At 37.7% G+C, this 23,895-nt stretch overlaps 1 protein-coding gene across 3 annotated transcripts in view; it reads left to right on the forward strand.

The window, feature by feature from the left end:
* Positions 1-23,895, forward strand: part of LSAMP (limbic system associated membrane protein) — a 620,668-nt gene that overhangs the window by 385,527 nt on the left and 211,246 nt on the right. The window lies entirely within an intron of this gene.

The following is a 23,895-nucleotide window of genomic DNA, read 5'->3' on the forward strand; positions in this document are numbered from 1 at the left end:
GCATGGCCTCATTATGAATACCCACCTATGGATACTAATTCAGTAAAAATCAGAATTTTATTATACTAGGAATGTTTTCTGCCTTCTCTCCTCCTCTTTTCCTTCATCTTCACCATAACTGGGTTCTAAGGTCCTGCTGCTTTTGGAATTTCATTTAAATATTTTTCCAAATTATTAAGGATTAACTATATGCATACTCCTCTACAAATTACATTATTTAGGTGCAAAATCATACTTTTGCAAATGACAGCCTTTGTAGAATGGAGCCTGCTGTTTAATTTTTTTATATAGAGGAGGTGTGGAAATATCATTTATTTTAGCAGATAGCTCCCAACTTTTAACTGATTTATACCTGATATTCTCTTAAAGTTTCTTTATAAAAATATCTAGAGATAATTGACAACAATTTTTATTTTGGAACAAACACCATACATAATTGTTGTTCAAAGCTAGACATACAAGGAAAGCTACCATGAGATATTTTAAAAGACGGTGATAGTATTTGGTTACAGCATCTTAAAAAAACCCACACAACTCTGTATTTTGTAGTGTGAGGATATTAGCCTTCATTTTATGTTAGCCATTAAATTAATGTATCAATCTATGGAACAGTCTTTTATTTAAGCAGATATTCTTAGTAGAGGCTCCTACATTTTTTAAAATATATTTTATTAATTTTTTTACAGAGAGGAAGGGAGAGAGATAAAGAGCTAGAAATGTTGATGAGAGAGAAACATCGACCAGTTGCCTCTTGCACACCCCCTACTGGGGATGTGCCAACAACCAATGTACATGCCCTTGCCCGGAATCAAAACCGGGACCCTTCAGTCCACAGACCGACGCTCTACCATTGAGCTAAAGTGGCTTCAGCTGCTCCTACTTACTTGAGAAAAATGTTACTCAGTACCCATCCTCACTGTTAATATATGCAACTTGTCATTTATTTATAATATATAAGAATAATAAATGAGATACTTATTTGATAGATAAAGCTCATTTCCTCTCAAACCCATTTTATACCCTCACATGGGAAAAAATACATATGGAGGGTAATTTGAAGTATGAACCTATAGGTATCATAGATCTTTGACCAGCATTAAATTAAACCACCAGAGCACATTCTACTTGAATAGAATTATGTCATCCCCCAAATTTATACCATCTTTTCCTATCACAAGTAGAACTGCTTTTACTGAATGACAATTCTATATACCAAAAGCCTAATATGCTAAGTGTCCAGCCATCCAGTCAGTGGTTCAACCAATCAAAGACTAATATGCTAATGGTATGCTAAGGCTGTTCAACCACTCGTTATGATGTGCATTGACCACCAGGGGGCAGACGCTCTGACTGGTGTGTTAGCTTGCTGCTGGGGTCCAACCAATCAGGACTGAGCAAGATAGATCAGACATGCCCTGGAGTCCTCCTATGGTTCCTCCCCAGCTCCAATCATGCACCAGTGGGATCCCTGGTTGCTGGCCTGCACCCTCTTGCAATACTGGACCCCTCAGGGGATGTCAGAGAGCCCATCTCAGCCCAATCCTGCAGGCCAGGCCGAGGGACCCTACTGGTGCATGGATTTGTGCACCAGGCCTCTAGTTTGTTATAAAAACTATTGGTCCCCATTTAAAGGTGTCATAAAAGATCTCCTCTAAAATTATTGCTTTTGTTGTAACCTTTTTGAGAGATAGTTAATTTTATTACATAGTTTCCATTTCAAGGACATTTTAAGAAATTGCTATTTATTTTCATTTTTCTATTGCCCTTTTTCTAAGCAATGGTTTGTTCTATAAATGAACCCAGTGAGTTTTTATAAGTGATCGTGAATCCTTCATTGTATTGACTAGTACCAAAGGTAGAGCCAAATTTATGGCTCATTTATAAAAGAATATAGGAAATCCTATGTCAATTACAAGTTAACAATACGGATTTTAAGCAAACTATATGAATTTTATGGCATGAAATTCTTGCTTCTTGTTTTCTTACCATTATTTTAATATTGTCTCACCTTGTATAATTAATTTAAATGTATATATAATATATTCTTTATAATCTCTTAATTTCTGTGGAAAAAGTTTGTAAAGAATAGAAGAAAGAAGGAAGATGGATTATATTCAATTTATAACCAAGAAATGAACATTAATAAAACTATTTTATTTCTTTAGATGCACTATTGCCTATTAAATGTTTTTTCTCAGGCAAACAATGTTATTGGTGACCTGGATCTAAAGATATATTCTTTTTCTATTCCTTGTTTTCAGAAAAATAGTTAGCTAGAGTCAGAGTTTCAAGCTTTGATCTAGGAGTTTAGAACTTCATGGCTAACACTGGTAAACTTTAATATATATATATATATATATATATATATATATATATATATATATACCCAAACCGGTTTGGCTCAGTGGATAGAGCATCGGTCTGTGGACTGAAAGGTCCCAGGTTAGATTTTGGTCAAGGGCATGTACCTTGGTTGTGGGCACAACCAAGTGGGGGGTGTGCAGGAGGCAGCTGGTCGATGTTTCTCTCTCATCGATGTTTCTAGTTCTCTATCCCTCCCCCTTCCTCTCTGTAAAAATAAAACTGGTTTTTTAGAAAGTGTGATAGAGAGATAGAAACATCGATGAGAGAGAAACATCACTTAGCTGCCTCCTGCACGCCCCCACTGGGGATTGAGCCCACAACCCGGGCATGAGTCCTGACTCAGAATGTAACCATGAACTCTTGGCTTATGAGTCAAAGCTCAATCAATGAGTCATACTGGTTGGGCTCTAGTAAACTTTTTAATGATAATGAACATGTGATTTGAACTCTGAATAACCTGGTTATAGATGATGTTTCAAGTCAACAAAGTTTGTAGGTAGAACAGATATTCCACAATAAAGGCAGCATCTAGATACAGTAAGAGAACCCAAAAAATCAACTAGAAAAATAGGTGTATTCACAGTGGTTTCCAATAGGCAGACCAGGAGGCAGCAAACTACATTTACTGGGCCAAATTCTGCCTGCTCCACTTTTGTGCAGCCTGCAAGCTAAGAATGGTTTTTAAATGGTTAGGAAACATTTCAAAAGAAGAATTCTATTTTTGTTATGAAAAAAATATATATGACATTCACATTTCAGTGCCCATGAATAAAGTTTTAAGGAAACACAGCCATGCTCACTCATTTACATATTGTCTATCACTGTCTTTGACCTAAAACAGCAGAGTTGAATAGTTGAAACAAAGATGGCTTAGCCCCAAAGCCTAAAATGTTCTCTATCTGACCTTTTATAGTATAGTTTACAGCCAGCCTTCTGTTCAAGCCTATGTCTTGGAGCATAGGATGGGGATTTCTGCACTCATCCTTAATGCTATAAGGCTTTGGAGTTATCATCCATTTAGTTCCTAAGGACATCTCAAGGGAAAGAACTTTATTCTTCTGTAATACTCTATCTAGGTCCTCTCTGTGGGTCAAATTCTATTCTGGCGCATGCAAAACTAACTCCCACTGCATTCACAAACTCAAGGGCAAACTCCAATTCTCCCTTACAATGGTATTAATTCCTTAGCCCACACTTTCATCTCTTTCATATCTAACCTAAATAAGCATCTATCCGATCATAATCATATTCCCGGTGACAGAAGAGAGAATTTGCTTTTTCCTGTCCTATAAAGGAAACTAGGATTTATTTTTTCATTTTTGTTTTTTGTGGGTTATTTTCCTTTTTATTTTTTCTTCTTCAAAATTTGAAAATGGGATGATCCTTTCAGCCTATATTGCAAAAGTCTTTCTTGGAGACACCCAAAGAAGAGGCTGTGCTCCCTGTGTGACAGCAAAGCTACCTGCAACCCGTGGCCCTGTGAGGAAAAAAAAAAGTCCAGCTAGCTTTGTTCAATTATTAATTGTGCCTTCAACAGTACAGAGTGTGACTGGCTGGCAGAGGAAACGTACCTGTAATTAGCTCGACCCCACAGGGACTCTGAGCCCTGAAAGGGGGAAGATTCCATGCAGGGTTCACAAGGACCTGATTACCTGTCATTTGATGATATGGTGGGGAGGAAGGGAAATAAGGGCAAGGTATATTTTTTATAAGTGAAAGAATATTTTTACCTCTTGATTCAGGTTTTATATTTTTAATTTTAGGTTGGGCCATTTTATTTCTCTTTCTTTTGACACCTGAAATTACTTTCAAGTATACTGCTAATGGTTTTAAAACAGGATATTAGAAGAATTGTGAACCCTTCATACATATAAAATCAAAACATATGTATACTTGACTGAGATGAAGGAAAAGAGATTGATGCTTTTGGTGGTTGTCTTTCCTGTATTTCTGATTTCTTCATTTTTCTCTCCTCTTATTCTGTATAGTCAAAATGATGTGCCATGTATGTGGTGGTTAAATATGACCTATTTTCTCCCTTAATTAAGTTAGGCTTTCATAATCCTGTAACTCCCAGAGGGCAATTGCACCATAGCATGTATTTTCTATAGAGTGTTTGATCTCCCTTCTGTGAGCCATGCTACTCTCATTTTCTCTTAACTTTGTTTCTAAATCTTTCTTCTCACACTCCAGAGGAAGTCTCTTTCTCAAGTATGCCTTGTGTGGTGTCAAGATTGTTCAGGGTTACAGGAAGTTTTTATGCATTTCATTTCTATAAAGGATTTTACAATCTCAGTAGCTTTCTATACCAGAAAGAAAGAAAGAAAGAAAGAAAGAAAGAAAGAAAGAAAGAAAGAAAGAAAGAAAGAAAGAAAGAAAGAAAGAAAGAAAGAAAAGAAAAGAAAAAAGCACATTGACCATTCAGGCTGAGAACAACTTAATCAGTGCTATACAATTCTTTGTCCAAGCCAAAAGCCAGATCTGGCATTGCACAAAGTAAGACATATTTTGCATTTTGGTGGAATGGGTGGGAAAACATTGTGCTGGGAGGAGCCCTATGGACTCTGGAGAATCTGAAATCTCATTTTCTCATTGGATGTTGGGTTTTAATCATTTGGCTTGACATTTCCTCTTAATTCATTTCTAAGTTTGAAACTTGATAGTACTTTTAAACTCCATTAATGCTTTAACCCCATCTGTCTTACTTCTAATTTTTTAACTCAACCAATTATTATTATTTCCAGCCTAGACTCTTCAAGGCGTAGAAAAAATATATAATGTTAAAATATGTTCATTTATTTAAATTCCAGAAGTACATGTTATAGGTAACTATCATCTGCTCTTTTTAGTTAGCATACTAGAATAGACAGGATTTCACACTTCACACAGAGAGTATATGATATACAACTTAAGTTTTAGGAAATTCTTTCTCTGAGATTTTTTTTCTTATATGGACCTTCCAGAAGGTTCTGTGGGTCAATCTTGGTAGTAGATGAATGTGGAAGAACCTAACCTAGACACTTTGCAGGTAAAGGCTTTTGACTACCTGGTAACAATATAAATGAGAATAAAGGTGCAACTTGTTCTATTTGTTGTTTTAATTTATTTCTTGCATTTTTATTTTTAATATTCCATTTTTCTTTACAAACAGCAGAAAAAAATTGCTACTGCTTTCTTTTCATTGTCTTACTTGTATATTGTTTCTTAAATATCTCAACTGCCAATACAGAATTACATCCAAATTAGCCTTGATCTCATTTCATAATTTGTTCTTTGGGCAAGAAATATTTATGGAATGCTCACTCTGTAAAAGGACAAAATGAAGAGCATGACAGCCATGCTCTCTGCACAAATGGAGCTTATAGTTCAATGAGAAAGCAGAACATTAAACTAATAATTGCATGAATAACCCTTCGATTAGATTTATATAGTATAAAGAAAAATTATAGCATTCAATAAAGTCATAAAACAGGGCCATATAGTAAAATCTGCAAGGCCAGCAAGGCTTTCCTGAGGGGAACTTATGCTGAGACCTCCAGGATGAATGGACCTGGCCAAGAAAATAGGGAGATAAGAGTGTCCCAAGCAGGAATAAAATATTATATTTATAATATATATTATAATATATATTAAGAATATAATATATATCCATTTAAGAATCCAAGGGGCATCTTTATATGAAACCATGATGTCAATGTTTAATTATACTACTTTTGTTAATGTTTAAATTTTTTTTTAGCACACATTATTTTTCTTCTACTTTTTAATATTCCTGCTTTCTTTCCAAAGAAAAATAAATAAAACTCTTGCTATAAATTTTTTTTTCAGTTTCTTACTTGTATACCGGTTATAAATATATAATGCTGAATATACCAGTATATATACTTTACCAGTATAGCAGGCATATAGACAATTGTTTGTGAGTGTGAAAATATTAAGTTTAGGTCAGAAACCTTTCTTTTCCCACAAAGATGATTTCAAAGTAGTCTAATAAAGTCAACACAAATTCTTTTTCAGTTACCTTATCATGAAAACAAATGGGTAACTTAGAAAACAAAGACTACATGCCCTAACTGGTTTGGCTCAGTGGATAGAGAGCCGGCCTGTGGACTCAAGGGTCCCAGGTTCAATTCCAGTCGAGGGCATGTACCTTGGTTGCAGGCACATACCCAGTAGGGAGTGTGCAGGTGGCAGCTGATAGATGTTTTTCACCGATGTTTCTAGCTATCTATCCCTCTCCCTTCCTCTCTGTGAAAAATCAATAAAATATACATATTAAAAAAAAAAAAGAACAGAATCATCATAAATTATGTTTGCCCTGGCTCTTGTGGCTCAGTTGGTTGAGCATCAGCCCATGCACCAAAAGGTCACCCACTCAATTCCTGGTCAGTTTATATGCCCAGGTTGTGGGTTGTGTCCCTAGTCAGGGTGCGTACAGAAGGCAACCGGTCAATGTTTTATTTTCACATTGATCTTTCTCTCTTTCTCTCCCTGTCTCTTTCTCTCTCTAAAAAACAAACAAACAAACAAACAAAAACAAACAAAACCATCCCAGCTGGCATGGCTCAGTGATTGAGCATTGACCTATGAACCAGGAGGTCATGGTTCAATTCCCGGTTAAGGCACATGCCCAGGTTGTAGGCTCCATCCCCAGTGTGGGGTGCAGAAGGAAGCTGATAATGATTCTCTCTCATCATTGATATTTCTATCTCTCTCTCCCTCCCCCTTACTCTCCAAAATCAATATATATATATATATATATATATATATATATATATATATATATATATATATAATATGCAAAGTGTCGGGAGTTTGATCAGGAGACCCATAATTTGATAGCTTACTATGATTACTCTGACCACCAAGGGGCGGTGCAGAATGAAGGAAGGCCCTGGCCAGCAGCCAAAAGGCCCTGATAGGCCCTGATTGCCAACCAGGCCTAAGGACCTTACCTGTGCACGAATAGTAAAAATATAAAACAAAAGAAACAACAACAACAACAAAGAAAAACACACAAACAAATACAAATCAATAAAAACATGTGTTTTTAAAACTATAGTTTTGTTTTATTAGTAATATACATTTCAAATATATAGGATATTTTCTTTCAATAAGACACTCTGTGAAATGTTTACTGCAGATTTTTATATCTGGAAATTTTTGTTTTGTGAATGTGTGGCAACAAAGCTTTTAGCACTGTCACTGCAATGAACTAGTGCTATAGTGGAGGTTGGGGATTGGGTGCCAGAAGTTCATGCCCACTTGGTTTTGGTAGTAGAGAGCAGTTCATAGGTTGAGTCAAAGAACCTCCTTTGCAAGACAGGAGCCTCCATTGCAGAGCCATACATTTTATAATACCTCCTGTGATTCACTATAAACCAGTCCTCCTGGGTATAGCCACCTGTGGCATAGTTGCCATTTCCACTATTAGATAATCAATTGGATTTCTGAATCTGACCAGTCATTAGAATTACCTAGAAGCAAATTTAAAAAAAATAAATAAAAAAGATTCCCTGGCTCAACTCACACTTTAATCATCTCTTTCAGTGAATTCTGAGACTCCGTAGGAGTAAAACCTCCCAATAAGTCAAATCACCAGCCAAGTGAGCAGAATGGTGACTCTGTAAGCATAGGAGGGAAAGCAGCTTTAAAGTAGTGATTTTCTACTCTATTTTGCTGGAAAGTCATCTGGAATGTTGTGAAAATGCAAATTGGGATTCTATTTTGCCCGTGTCCATGAGCTATGTATACAAGTATATAAGATATAAGTACTTTGGTTTATTTCTTCTCATCCTCCCCACCCCACATTGAGGTTTGTCAGTCTGTTCCATGCTTCCCTGTTTTCATTCTTATTTTGTTGGTCAATTCATTTCCCTGGGGAGGGGCAGGCTGGGAGTAGCGAGGGTCAGGAGAATGGGATATATCTGTAATATTAACAACAATAAAAATATTTAATAGAATAAAAATAATGCAAATTCTGATTCACTGGGTCTGGGATGGGTCCTGAAATTTGCCATTCTAATAATAGCACCCACATAATATTGATGTTATGATTCCATGGAACACATTTTAAACATCATTCTGGATCTTGAGATCAAAGTAATTTGGAAGATCCTAGGATGTATAAATAGTCTAGCACAGAGAAACACGTAGGTAAGTCCCAAAAAGTAAACAGTATTCACCAAATATTATTATAATTTTTTAAATATTTGAATTTCTCTATTCCACCCTACAGATTCAGAGGTGGTTCAAAGAATAATAAAGATAATTATGGTTTTGAGAAGTAAGATTGATCCTTACCTATCAAGGTTGGACCATGATCAATAGAACTGGCATAACCTTCAAATTTTATAGAGATGCGGAATATTGAGCTCCATTCTAGACCCACTGAATCAGAACCCACTTTTCATCCAGATTCCTGGGATTGTTTGTGTGCACTTTAAATTTTGAAAAGCCCTACACTAGAGATGATGAGTCTTTGTGTGCAGAGAAAGCTGTTTTCCTAATTATTTGAAGTGTAGAAATTAAAGAACTTTTTCCACTTTCTATCAACTAGTTACCCTAAACTTCAACCCCACTTCTCTTCCCTCGAAATGCATTCCTACCAAGAAAACAGAAAGGAAAAAAAAAATGTAGGATGGGGCTAAAACACTGTGCCATTAAATATGGCTGCTGCTAAATATTTTAGGAAAGCCATATTTATGGCTAATGTATAGAAAGCAATATATCTAATGATTCATCTACTACATCAGATGCTGTTGCTAAATAATTTATGAAAATTTAGCCTAGTGTGTGAGGAAATACTGCTGAATGACAGTTGCCACTTTTATCATCATCCTGTATAATAAAACTTAGTATGCTAAGTGTCTGGTCATCCCGTTGTCTGTTCAATGCTCAATAAAGGAGCTGCCCCCTGGTGGTCAGTGCGCTCCCACAGGGGGAGTACTGCTCAGCCAGAAGCCAAGCTCATGCTGGCAAACACCATGGTGGTGGCGACAGGAGCCTCTCCCGCCTCTGTGGCAGCACTAAGAATATCCTACTGCTCCTTAGGCCCGCTCCCCACTGGGATTGGACCTAAGCTGTCAGTCAGACATCCCCCAAGGGCTCCTGGACTGCAAGAGGGTGCAGGCTGGGCTGAGGGAACCACCCCCACAAACACTCTGAGTGCATGAATTTTGTGCACTGAGCCTGTAGTCTTTTATAATGGCTTTATCTTCAAAACACAGACAATAACATGTACCCTGCCTGCTTCACTCTGCTGCTTTGAGGGATCAAATAAGATAATGAATATGAAAGTAGTTTGAGAAGTGTAAAGCTCTCTACAAATGTAAGGAAGAGTGACTTTGCAGAAAAAAGAAAAAGAAAATTTAAAGTCATAGAGCCTGGGTTTGAGTTTGTTCTCCACCATTTAATTTCTTTGAGCTTTCAGATAAGTCATTTAACTTTCCATAGGAAAAATATGAAATACTTGCTTATCTATCAAGATTCATGTGTTACCTTAAGTGAGATAATGTGTATAAGAATAGCATTATTCAGGTGCTATTTTTTATTACTATTATCTTAGATTCTGCAATGCAAAATATAAGCCTAAATTACAATAATCTTTTTGGGGTAATGGTAGCAAAGACTGACTGCAAGACTAAAACACTCCATTTGACCCAAAAAAGTAATAAACCAGTGGTTCTCAGGTTGTGGTCCCCAAACCAGCAACATTCACATCACTGAGGAACTTGTTAGAAATGCAGATTATCAGACCTCACATCAGACTGACTGAATCTGACACTCTAGGTTGAATGATTTGTAGTTTAATAAGCCCTTCAGGTAATTCTGATGCACATTAAACTTAGAACCCCTGCAGTAAAGAAGACACATGTTTTCGAGAGAGAATTGTGTGCTATTTTTACCAAGCACAAGGATGGGAGCACTTGAGATTCTTTCTGTGTAATAATAAATCAACAGGAAATTTTTTTATGTCTGAGAGAGAGAAAGAGAGAGAGAGAGAGAGAGAGAGAGAGAGAGAGAGAGAGAGAGAGAGAGAGAGAGAGAGAGAGAGAGAAAGGAGAGAGTTAAAATAATTTGATATATATATGCACTATCACATTTCTATGGTTAGACTTTCTGTCACTTTAGATGAAGAGGTTTAGAAGTAACAACTGCACAGAAATTTCCACTTTGTCTTTTTCCATCTCCAGTCTAATAATGTTGGAAGCTAACATATCACTTAAAATGTGCAAACATTTCTGAAATCTTTATTCTTCTCTAGACATATTCCTTTTCAAGTCTCCCAGTAGACTTGAAAAGGAATATGAGGCTGCAATTAATTCTATGAAAATGGAGAAACCTCAATAGGTAACTCAACTGGGGTCACACTGCCCACAAAAGACATGCTTATTAAATGGCCCCATGTCACTCGAACATTTGTGAGAAGCAGGATACTTTGCAGAAACTGCCTTGCCATTTCTTTTATGTGTCATCACCTGTCTTCATTTCATGAATCAAATCAGGTGTTTTTCTCAAGTTGGTTAACAATTCGGGAAGCCCAGAAGAAATATGAAGTTAGATGACTCTTCAATGTGTCTGCATTGACTAACATGTTAAAATCTGGTGAATGGAAGAAAAAAGAAAGATAAAACTTTAATAATTCACTTGGCAAATATCAATGCAAATCACATCTAATTCTTCAAGGTATTCTAGTAATAAAAACGGAAATGTCAGTCTCTGAATGATATCAGTCTTTTTTTCTTTTTCTTTCTTTTTTCTTTTCTTTTTTGGCCTGATCACTGAGGCTTTATGCTATTCTGGTTGTGGAATGACAGAGCCAGCTCAGGGAGTGAGGGATTTGAAAAGTGGACAGGAAAATGTTACTGACAGTTAGCTTTTATGTGGCAATCCAGGAGATATTTTGCATCTTGGAAAATTCCTACCACCCCAAAAGTAACTAAATGAAGCATGGCAAAGTTGCTTCAAATTGCAACAAAAAATAAACTCCAGAATTTCACCTTTAAAGGGAAGTCATTCGGAATGTAACGTGTGTCACTGAGGATTTGGATGCCTGTAGGTTATGGTCAGTTGCTGTGGACACAAAGGTGGGCAGTTCTCTGGATACCTCTGGGATTTGGACAGCTCAGGTTAGGAGCCATCCGGGAGAATGCAGACGGATTCCCCTTGTTTCCTGAAGAAAGGATGGGCAGACACTTTTATATTTTAGCAAATAATTAATTGTGGTAACTCTGCTGGCTGCACTTGTAATGACTTCTATAAGCCCGCATATTTAATAATAATTAAATAAGCCCATGGGGGAAGGGGGCATATGTGAGAAGGGGCTTGGGATGGGAAAGGGGGGATGAGGACAATTATGTGATACCATAATCAATAAAATAAAAAAATAAATAAAATAAACCACGTACTAGACAAAAGAATTTATTTTGGATCTGGGCCTTCCTTTGTGATATTCCTTTCTTCATCTGAATTAAGAGCAAAAGACTTCTTAAAGCAAAAACTAACAAACAAAAAAAAAACAAGACAAAAAACCTACTTTTTTAAAAACTGTCACCATAGTATCCTGGCCAGTTTGGGCTGCCCTATCAAACTACCATGGACCGGGGGCTTAAACAACATGCATTTATTTTCTCACAACTCTGCATGCTAGACGTCCATTACATGGATGTGGCATGGCCAAGTTCTGGTGAGGGCTTTCTTCCTGGCTTGTATCTCACTGTGTGCTCACCAGGACCCTTTTTGTGTGCACGCAGAGATGGGGAGCAAGCAAACTCGCTGGGCTTTCTCCTTACAAGGCACTAGTCCTACCATGAGTCCTACCTACTCATGACCTCGCCTAAACCTAATCACCTCCCAAAGTCCTGTCTCCACATATCAGCACATTGAGGGTTAGAGCTGGAGCATATGCATTTCCGGATTGGGGGGGGGGTCACAATTCAGTCCATAGCCTATAATATCTGGTCTCAAGACTCCCAGCTCATAGGTCTTCTTCTGAGTTCCTGGGTCACAGACCTGCAATAGCTCTATTCTCACATTTCTTTAGGATTGGGTACATCCTGCAGTTAAATTCTCTTTAAAGGTCAGCCATAGTCCAGAGGCCAAATGGGAACAGCATTGCCATTCTACTGCTTGCTCTGCCCCTGAGTCTGAATGTGCTCTCCATGGAGGAAACATCAGGCACCTTCTCCATAATGACCAGTAGGAGATCCAAAGCATGTCCCATTCTGTTAGTCCAGGCAAAGGGAATAATTGGTTTTATATATGTGTGAGTAGCTGTAACTGTCTGCCCTTGAAAGTTCTGTTACTGATAGTTGCTGGAGGAGATAATTCCCGAGGAACATTTAAGTACTCTGAGGTCTCCACAGCGGGCTGACTCAGCTGCTGGGTGTCAGAGTGCATCCGAGCCTCTGCTGAAGCTATTGTACAATGTTGCTGAGCCTTTAAGAGTGGAAAGGTCTTTTCCTTGTGGTTCTGCCAAGGAAGTGTCTGGCTGCAGCAAGAACCCATAAACTCATTGCATCGTGCTGCATAAGGGTGGGTGATTGACTGGAGGAGAAATAAAGGCTGCTACCATGGACAGCCTTTAAGCACCCCATCATGCTTGCAGTCCTAAATGGAGCTAGGCCAAGAGTTGTTTCATCTTTTTTTCTTTTTTTTCTTTTTTTATCTTAGCTACTCAAGGTGGTAACCTTTAGGGTTCAAATAGATCTTAGTATCCACTGAAATATCAAGATAAGGAGCTTGTGGCCTTTCTTTGGGGCTTCTATCTTACATGAGAGAGTTCCATCAGACTTAGACAACAAAAATTATTATTCATGTCTTTCTCCACACTTGTACATTATGATCACTATTACTACTACTGCCGTCACTAGTAACAAATTCACTAGCATCAAGTACTGTTGTTGGTGACAGAATACCTATTTCATGCCAGTTATGTCCAAGGCATTTGGCATTTGTAATTGCCAATTTTTATAAGAGCTACTAGCCAATCATCGATGAACAATTCCATGAATTTTCAGAATTAATTTCCAGCCCAAACCCAGAGCTCTGTAGGAAATCGCTTCTGAATTAAGAACCGGGTTTTGACCATTGCCCAGGTGTATTTCAGGTTTTAACTAGAGACAGCAGAATCTGCCAGGTATTAATAGGGATTCTGTACAGATGTATCTCCTTGTTGGCCTTTCAAAAGAAACCAATTAAACATACAAAAAGCAATATAAAGATTCTATGGTATGTGTATTGACATGTACCTAGTAAATCTCAGTTTGTTTCCATAAGAAACTAAGGTACAACAGTGCATTCCTGAGACCTAGGAGTAGTCACAAGTCACACAGTTCTTTTTGGTAATGTTTGCCAACCTTTCTTGGAATATGTGACATCAAAATACATCTATGTATTAGTTTTCTTCCTTATTGTAATAAGCCTCAGCAAACGACCATAAGCACAGTGGCTTCAAACAGCACACATTTATTTTCTCACTGTTCTGGAGGCCAGAGGTGCAAAACTAAGGTGTCAGCAGGGTCACATCCCATCCCTCCAAAGGCTTTAGGGTAGGATCCTTTCTTGCCTCTTCCAGCTTCTGGTGGCTCCAGCTGTTTCTTGGTCTGAGACTGTGTAACCCCAGTCTCTGCTTGGATCCTCACATGGCCTTCTTCTGTGTCTCTCTGAGTGTCTCAAACCTCTATTTTCTTTATCTTATCAAGTTACCAGTCATTGGGTTTAGGCTTCACTCTAAATCGAGGGTGATCTCATCTCCAGATCCTTAAGTTAGTAGTAAATACTCTGAAAAGATCCTTTTTCCAAATAATGTCACATTCACTGGTTCTGGGGTTAGGATTTGGACATATTATTATTATTATTATTTTTTAAAATATATATTTTGTTGATTTTTTACAGAGAGGAAGAGAGAGGGATAGAGAGTTAGAAACATCGATGAAAGAGAATCATCGATCAGCTGCCTCTTGCATACCCCTCACTGGGGATGCGCCCGCAATCAAGGTACATACCCTTGACCGGAATTGAATCCAGTTCCCTTCAGTCTGCAGGCCGACGCTCTATCTACTGAGCCAAACCGGTCTTGGCTATTATTATTTTTTTTTTGGGAGGGGGGGCACTATTCAACACACTCCAATCTGTTTTACAGAGAAAAAAAATAAAGAAAAAGCAATGAAATTTGAGTAGAACAACCCAAATGACTTTTGAAAGGCAAACTTGGGAAGATCCAAGTATTATCATATTCAAATCAAATGTAATTAGATCTTGCCTTCATTACCTATTAAGTAATCTGGGAAGAAATTTTATATACTTCATAATTCTCTGAATTTACCTATACAGACAAATATCTTTATAGAAGAAGAAAAAGAAAAAGAAAAGAAAAAAAAAAAAAAACAGACCAAATAAGCATTGTTGCTGAAAGGATAAAATTAGGAAATAGGCTAGCCTAGATTTGAATTTTAGATATGATTTGCTAACTATGACTATGGCAAAATGACTTTGTTCAGCCATATAATGACCTACAAAATGGGGCAATTATATGACTTTCTCATTATTGTTGTGGGAATCAATGAGATAATGTTCATGAGACTCTTCCCACAGTACCTGACCTGTTAAGCTCTCAATAAACATAATTGCTGTTGCTGTTGTTCTATTAAAATTTCTATGAGAAAAGGTGTTGTCTATGTGTAAAGCACCAATCCGCAAGTGATCATACCCATACAGAAAAACAAAACAAAACAAAAAATACACAAAAGCAAAACAAAATAAATAACAGCCAACAATGATACTTTTTCATATTTCCTTTGCCCTGCTGCTTTGCTGAAAGGGAGTTTTTATGTGTCTTAACTGGGCTTGAACACAGAGAAATGATGGATCTTGTTGCCTATAATAGATGTGTTAGGTGTCCTATTTAAAGCCTAATGGTTTTGCAAATGATAGGGCTTATGAAACACTAAAATTTCAGATTAAAAAGAAATATCCAACATAACTCTGAGGCAAGCAGCCAAAGTGAGTTTCGGCAAAAGGTTAGCAGAGAGGACGTTTGTCTATGGCTGGAAAACAAAAGATGAGTCTGGCACAACCTTTGTAGACTTTCTTCCTGTCTGAACATTTTGTCCACACAGCTGTAACCTCCCCTGACCCTTGGCTAGTGTCTCCACAACCTTATTCTCTGGGTGCACTGAGATGTTTTTTTCTCTCCAAGGGATGCTTTCCTGTTCCTCTTTCAAGGCACAGAGGGATGTAGGATACATGGTGCAGCTGGGCAGGCAGCCAAACCTGCACATTCAAAAGGCCTGTCACATGGCATTCAAAGTTTCTTTCAGCCTGGCTTTCTGCCTCCTCATTTCTTTTTCTAAACCTCCTCTTGTGCTCTCCACTGTCTGGCACCAGGAAAATATTCTCCATCATTTTCCTTCTTCCTTGTAAGCTCCAGCTCCGAGTTGTTCTAATCTTTAAGTCAACGCTTCAAGAAACAGAAATCTAAGCCGCTCTCTTCTTTGGGGCATACATGCCAGTGGGCCATTTCCAGCTTTCCTCCTTTGTTGCTAAATGTGACTCCTTAGTCAAATATTAGTGGAGGTACTGTAGGAACTTGCTTCCTTCAATATTATGAACTTTAGGAATTTTCATTTCAAAAATCACCCAACCCATAATATATGGAAAGAGGCTATTACTTCCAAAACTTTGAAGCTGAAGAGAAAAGACAGAGAAGAATATTATGATGAATGAGTCATCGGTAAGGGGGAAGTGGTGTAACGTAAATATAGAGGAGGGGACAACAAGCCAAGGCCTACAGGCAGCGTTTAGAAGTTGAGCAAGGCATTAAACCTCCAGAAGGAACACCACTCTGCTGGCACTTTGATTTTAAGTCCCATGAGACCATTTGGGTCTTCTCACCCCAGAACTCTAATGGCTTGTTGTAAGCCACTAGATTTTGGCAATTTGTTATAGCAGTAACAGGAAGTGAATGTAAGGAATGACATAGCCAGATATTCAGTTATGTAAAATCGGCTTGAGGTTTTTTTTTTGTTTTTTTTTTTTGTGGGGAAATAGATACTAAACATATGTCTGGTCTGAAATAACTTGTTTGGGCATAATGGGGAACTAAGGTGGTCTGATCAGTGATTTCATCACATATTTTATTACTGATGATTAATATTCAAAGAACTGTACTGTGATGGAAATATAATACAAAAACACACAGAAGGAAACATTCTCTCTCTCTCTCTCTCTCTCTCTCTCTCTCTCTCTCTCTCTCTCTCTCTCTCTCTCTTCTCTCTCTCTCTCTCTCCCAAGTACTTCAGGAATTTGTATTATTGTACTTCGATATAATTTGTGTAAATATCAATTACACTGTACTGTTGGAGTACAGAAACCCCCACTAGTAGTAACATTTACACCATTTATTATGATATAGTGTCTAGATTACATCTATTAGGCCACAACTTTTGGAATGCTGCATAAATGTTTCAGAGTTAAAATTTACTCATTTCAAATATTTGCCTTGAAATTTCCTACAAAGTGATAGAATGAGAAAAAAAATGAAATCTCATGGTTACTGTTAAGTACAACATTTAAAATGCTGATACAAAAAAGATGCTAATACCAGACCTCACTGTCAATGATCTCTGCTAGAAATGACAGTGACCTCTGCTAGTTAACCAGTGGTTTGGTTTTAGCCTCATTTGGTGAGCATGGGGGATGTCCCAGATATCTGGTGTTATGAACCTACTACACAGATACATTACATTTTCCCCAATTTTACTTGATAAAATGTAAGTTACTTAAAAAAAGAACCCATAGCTATTTTTCTCATTCCCCTTCTCCACATTATAACTAATTGTACTTTGTAGAATAGGACCATCTGTGAAGCATGAATAAATACGTTAATGTTGAATTCCTCAAGTAGCAGTAGCTAACATTGGTACGGCACTCAGCACCCACTGTGCTTCCCCCCCCCACCCCCCCCCGTGCTCAGTTGACCTCCCAATCACAGGGGGAAGGGCCTCCTGATTGCACAGCCGGGGGTGGAATCCTGGCTCCACTACCACCCCGCCTGGGGGCTGTGGAAGAAATTTACTTAACCTCTTTGTACCTCAGTTTCCTCACCTGTCTCATCAGGTCATTGTGAAGATTAAGTGAGGTGGTACCTACAATGTGCTCTCGCATGCGGCCTGACACTTACTAAGGCGTCTATAAAGCATAGGTTGCTGCTGTTCTCCATTGGTAGAGGGTGGAAATGAAGTGTAGTGGCATACAATTACTTACCCAAAATCATTAATGGCAAATAGAAAAGCTGGCTCAACTCCTGCTCTTTTCCATCTGTCCTGTGTCTTTCATCTTTATTGTCTCTCTCTCTCTCTCTCTCTCTCACACACACACACACACACACACACACACACACACACACACACACACACACCTGCATCATTTCCCAGCTTCAGTTGCTGGGGAGAAGCATGGGGAACTCCACACACCCCCATCAGGAACATGCTAATGGCAGGTGACAGCTGTGCAATGACAGAAGCTGTGTGCTTCAGGGGCCAGTCCCCTGCAGAGAGGAGCGGCTTCACATGCAGCCCTAAAAGGCTCTCGGCTTTATCCTCCTTCCCATGGGAGTCCATGGCCGTCTCCCTGCCACCAACCACTGTGCTCATTGGGTGGCTGGTTTATCTGCCCTTTATAAACCCACTAACTCCAGGAAATCAGAACCCCTCCTCCCCCTTGGCAGAAGAGGTTTCACCAAATCACTTCCAGGCTTGAAGGAGGCAGGGCTGCCTTCACACTCCCAAGGCACAGAGCTGGAGATCAGCTTCTTGTCAAATAAAAGGCAGCCTTGAGGATTCGAGTCACTATTTTTCTCACCCTTCTTTCCTCTTCAGCTCATTCTGCAAAGCAGGCTCTCTAATTTATGATATGATGGGGCCCACATATTGGGATAAGCACAGCATATTAGCTCTGCAGGAGCTGCCAAAAAGGACAGTAGCTTTTTTGTGCTTTACGTTTTGAGCAGAAGAGAATTTGACAAATGGTCCATTTCCCAGGGGGATGAGAAAGCGGCAAGTCTGGCTAGTCAGAGAGAAGGATGAGGAAGACAAGAGGAACACAGACTGATGTTCAGTTTTCCAAAAATCTCTCTTTACATGAAGGGAAAAGAAACGTGGTTCAAGTTGCAAATCCTGCTGCTTGCCATCCGGAATATTCTTGTCACTGAATATACAGCCAAACAGCTCCCTGAGCAGAGGCTGATCTCAAAGCCTCCCTGTCACTGCCCACACCCCAGTCCTGACATCACTTTTCAAGGGATTTGTTTTGTATTTGCAGTGTTAACACTCTGAGCAGGGAAAAGATGCCAGCCCTGTGAACAGCAGCAACACAGTTTGGTAATTGGTTTTTAAACGTTTTTTTGCTTTAAATTGATACCATAGGTCTTGCGTTCTTCCCTGGAGGAATTTCAATCTTTTATTTTTTTTGAAGAGTGGCTTTTCTTTGTCCTATGAGAATTAAGAGACAAACTTTAAGTTTCTGGCTAATGAAAGACTCTCCTACAGGAGAGACATTTTATTCCACCAAGCAGGCTGGAATCAGGCAGGGAGACTGGAGAATTGGGTTCCAGTTCTGATTGCCCTTGACTCTCTTTGTGACCTTGACAGACCACTCTTTTTCTTGAACCATATCTTTTTATTTATAAATAAAATTATAATCTAGCCTAGAGCTAGTTTCTCAAGTGTTTACACACACAGCAATGACCAACCACCTTATGTTAGGCAAGTCTTGGGTAGGGCCATGAATGAATGATACATCTACACTCGTAGGTGAAAACCATGTAGCTGGTCCATGGCTCCCATTTGAGTAACAAGGGTCAAGAACATTGTTTTTCCAAGTCTGGTTAACTGACCACCCAAAGTCTTGCCAGGGCTCCTTATAATATACACTGTCTGAATCCAAGGTCTTCTCACCATCTTTGCTGCTAACCACTATTTCAATCCTATCATATATGCTTAACTACTTCTGTAGTCCTAGTTTCCCTTTTCTACCTTCTTTAGTCTCCACCCAGACAGCAGAGTGCCCTTTTAGAAACATAAACCAGACATTATCAGTCCCCTGACCCCAATTAAAAACCTCCAGTGACTTCCAGAGTCTCTTGGAATAGACCAGGGATTATTATGGCCCTTTGTGATTTAGCCATTTTGCTTGGTCACTCCAATCTCCTACCATTCTCCATTTCCTGCTAGCTTTACCTTAGTAGTTCTCAATTAGGGTTATTTTTTTATCCCCCAAGAGACATTTGACAATGGCTGGAGACATTTTTGGTTGTCACAACTAGGTGAATATAACTAGCTGGTGGGCAGAGGTTAGGGATATTATTAAAATCCTACAGTGCACAAGAATGTCATACAGAATAAAAATTTATTTAGCCTGAAATATTAATGGTTCCACTGTTAAGAAACCCTCCTCTAGCTACAAGGACCTCCTTCTATTCAAGATCACCAAGCTTCTTCCAACCCTATGGCCTTTGCAGTTGCTTTATATCCTTTGACTTAGGCACACACACACACACACACACACACACACACACACACACACACTTTTCATCAATGAAGCCTTAATTCAAATACTACTGAAAGCTGTTCCTAATCCTAAGGAAAGCTGTTCCCAATCACCTTAGCTCAAATAGCACACACTCTGCTACATTCTACCATTGAACTATTTTATATTCTTACCCCACTATCATTGTTTGAAAGTTTATTATATGCTTATTTATAAGAATATAAGTCCCATGATGGTCTTCACTTTGTTTATCTTATTCAGTGCTGGATCATTGGGGATACTCCTGTATCCTAAATGATATACAGGTCATATTTATTACTAAAACTCTGTTGAATTAATTAACAATTGAATGAGCCCACAACAAAATCTATTTATTTTTTAAATATAGAATTCTAAACCCCTCTATAGATTTAACACAATACAATCTCTAAGGTTTGGGGTCCAGGAATCTAAACTCTACACACTGTGGAGGATGAGTTCTCCTGACCTCCATAACAACTCACTGACTCCTATGATTCATATGAGGCCCTGGACATAAATTATGTCCCCAGCCTGCACATAAATTTTGCTAGCAGACCCACTTCTTTTCCATACTACTGGAAAAAGACCAGGAATCCTGTCTTTAGTTTTATTTCTGTGGGTGGGAGATGGGGAGGAAGATCCAGAGCACGACTCTGACCAGAAACCCAGTATGTTTTACCTTAAAGTTGAATAGACCTGGTTTATTTCCCTTGAAAGTTGAAGAGTGCCAGAGGGGAAATTTCCTGAGAAAATTGTAATAAAGGAGAAGCAAAAACAATATGAATTTAACCTCAAGATAATGAGTTTTATGAGGACTTTTAAAAATGGGTAGGACATTTTTGCCCATAGTTTTACCAATGACTGTGAAATCACAGTCAACCAAAAAGCTTATGAGTGATTTCACACACAAGCCTAATGAGTCATCTATATCCTAGCTTGAATTTACATTGTGTTTTTAATGTGAGAGAAAGACTTTATATTTATCCCGTTATATGATATCTTAGTAGGTTTGTTTTATTGTTGAGGTATTATAATAGGCAATGATCTTGAAATTCTTGTTACAAAAACCTAAACAAAGTATCAATTTCCCGAATACCTCCCTTGAAATAAAAGATGATGGGGAATCATCTGCATAAGTCAGTTCAGAAGTATACTCACTCTTAGAGATTATTCTATCAACAAATTATTTCTAATATGCAGTAAAGTCAACGTTTGATCATTATTATTACTGTTACTCTGTGTTTTAGCTGTTTTAATCAGTTTAAGTGGTTATAATCAGTAAATTTTTATTATCTTGTTCTTTTCTAGATCTCTCAAATTGACATCAGTCCTTCAATTAATTTTGGGAAAAGTTTTTAGTCAGTTATGAAACCATTTTACCATAACCCAGTTCACATATTCTATGTTGCTAACAAAAATAGGTTCTGACACATTCTTTGCTTAAATTTTATTATATTCTGCTGTGTTCCTTTAGTTGGTTATATGGTAAATTACAATATAATCAGTGGAACCCAGATATTTATTCAGTCTAGAGTTCTGATTATGTCTCAAACTAAGCTTTCTCTGTCCCCAGAGACAAATTATCGATGCTTCCTGGAAAAAATGTGTAATATACAGGTTTCCTACTAGATCCTAATAAATGCTAATTCATTTTATGGGAAAATTAGATCTTGAGAATAAGTAATTGGTGATCAACTGCAAAGTTTATTGATTTTCTCAGGTTTACATTGAATGACTCTTCTGCCTTATTAGTAATATGTAAGGTCAAGGGAACTACAATAAATATCTTCCTACTTTATGATATTCTTCTTACCACCATAAACCTAATACAACATTGGTCATTAAATAGATGATTGGAAAAATAGTCTGAATCTCTTAATAAAGCTAACCACCTTCTGAACATTCTCTGGAATGTATGTAATTCTTTTAATTCACTAACAACAATAACATAAAACTAATAATTAAGAAATTTGGTATTTCTTAATCGGAGAAGTCTCTAATGGTCTGCAATATGAAATAATTATCATTATCATCAACAAATATTTGATGAGTAGCCTTTATCATGTGCCAGTCAGTCAGCTAGGTTCTGAATGCTATGGAGAGGAAGGTACTAAATTAAATGAAAGAAATAAGGATCCCCTTGTCTGGGATCAGCACTGGCCTCCACCATGAAGAGAACTTTTAGATTAAGAGATAACAAGCTCTGGAAGAGACAAGCTATTGATCATGTGTACCCTTAATTATCTAGCTATCGACAGAAGTAATGGTGGCTTCACACAGACTTCTTTCCTTATTTTTAAAAGAATGTATGGAAAAGCCTTTTAATGAATTATATATGAGAAAAGTTGACAAGCTTAAACCAACAAGAAAAATGATAGAGGTATGCAGGGAAAGTCACTAGGAATGCTTTCTATAAACTTTTATGAACATTGTGTAATGCATAGCCATCTACATTCTCACTTAAATCTGCATCACACTTGATATATCTTTTTCATAGAGAGATGAGGGAGTGATTTTCTCTAGTAGCTCTACTCAGTGATATCACCTAATTTGCAAAGATTTAATAGCTAAAGTTGACTAATTCCTTTTGGGACTACAGATTTAAGCTAAAGGAAGTGGGGGAGTCACCTCTGTTCAAATTATATTTTAAAGTCTTGTTTAATACTTCAACAGCAAAATTCAGTCTTAATGACTACATTGAGGTGTTTTCTCTTATCCATAGAAATCCCAATACCAGTATATAGGGATCACTTATTCTTTGTTGAAATAAAGCTGCTTTTCAGCAGTTAAATGTGACCATGCTAATGGTTAGCCAACAGCAAAACACATCAGTTACAAACAAGAACTAAAAGAAGAAATATATATATAAAAAAGTAAGCTTTTGGAAAAAATCACAGAATTCTGACATTTTATAACTAATATGACCCACTTCCCAAGTTGAGTTATCAAATAAAGTTGTATTTTGGATAGTAGTGACTGTTTTGATCATGACTAGATCTCTTCTCTTGCCTATAGTGAGTGAGATCATCTTTTCTCGTCATTAGACTCACTCCTCACAAATCCCCAGACAGTAAACTCTGATAATTCCATCCTGATTCCTCCCTTTTCCCCTGCTTATTTTCTGAATATGCCACCATGAAGAGCAGGAGTTCTGGGAATCTGATGCCACTTTGACCTCAAGGAAGTCACTCTCCTGATTGCTTTAGTCACTGCTGTAGTGTTGAGTTGCCACTGGTCATTTCCAAAGGCCAGACTCAAATCACAGAGGTAAAAAGGGTGGGGATAGCAGGGGTGTGGAGAGACAACCAAAGTTCATTAGTCCCAACTTCCACTTTACAGAAGCCCTAGGATTTGTATTATAAATGTTTAGACTTTTAAAGCATAGCTCAACCTGGAAAAAAAAATCTCTGCATTGTGTCTAAGAGAATGCACTTCTAGAACCCATCAACACCAACCATCCTTTTCATGTGTAAGTTGCCTTTGTTGAGACAAATCAACATTCACATCTTGATTGACATTTTTTGCAATAAAATATTTCATGCCAATAAGAAAAGGGAAAGGGAGAGGAGAAATATGATTATTTTACATTTTGCCTCATTTTTTACATTAATTTTTTTTTACATACCACCATTGCAGAAGTGTCACAATTTTCAAGGCAAAAGGAAGAACATATATATTCATCTCTATAATTAAAGTTTGTTTCTTTAAGAACACAGGAAAAATAATCATGAAAATAAAAAGATCAAATTATCATAAAGTGTCATGACTTAGAAAACTTTCAAGAGACAAATTATTAACAAATTTTAAAAGAGTAGTTTACATAATCATTACATGTTAATGAGATTATTGAACCAGTGTAATATAGTCAGAAATTTAGAGGAATTAATTCCTTTATGGAATGCTAAATTCCTTATATCTTCTAGATACACTACACATCATAAGAAAACATGCCCATAGGTA

Source organism: Pipistrellus hanaki (assembly GCF_964339955.1).
Source record: "Pipistrellus hanaki genome assembly, chromosome: 2".
NCBI lineage: Eukaryota > Metazoa > Chordata > Mammalia > Chiroptera > Vespertilionidae > Pipistrellus > Pipistrellus hanaki.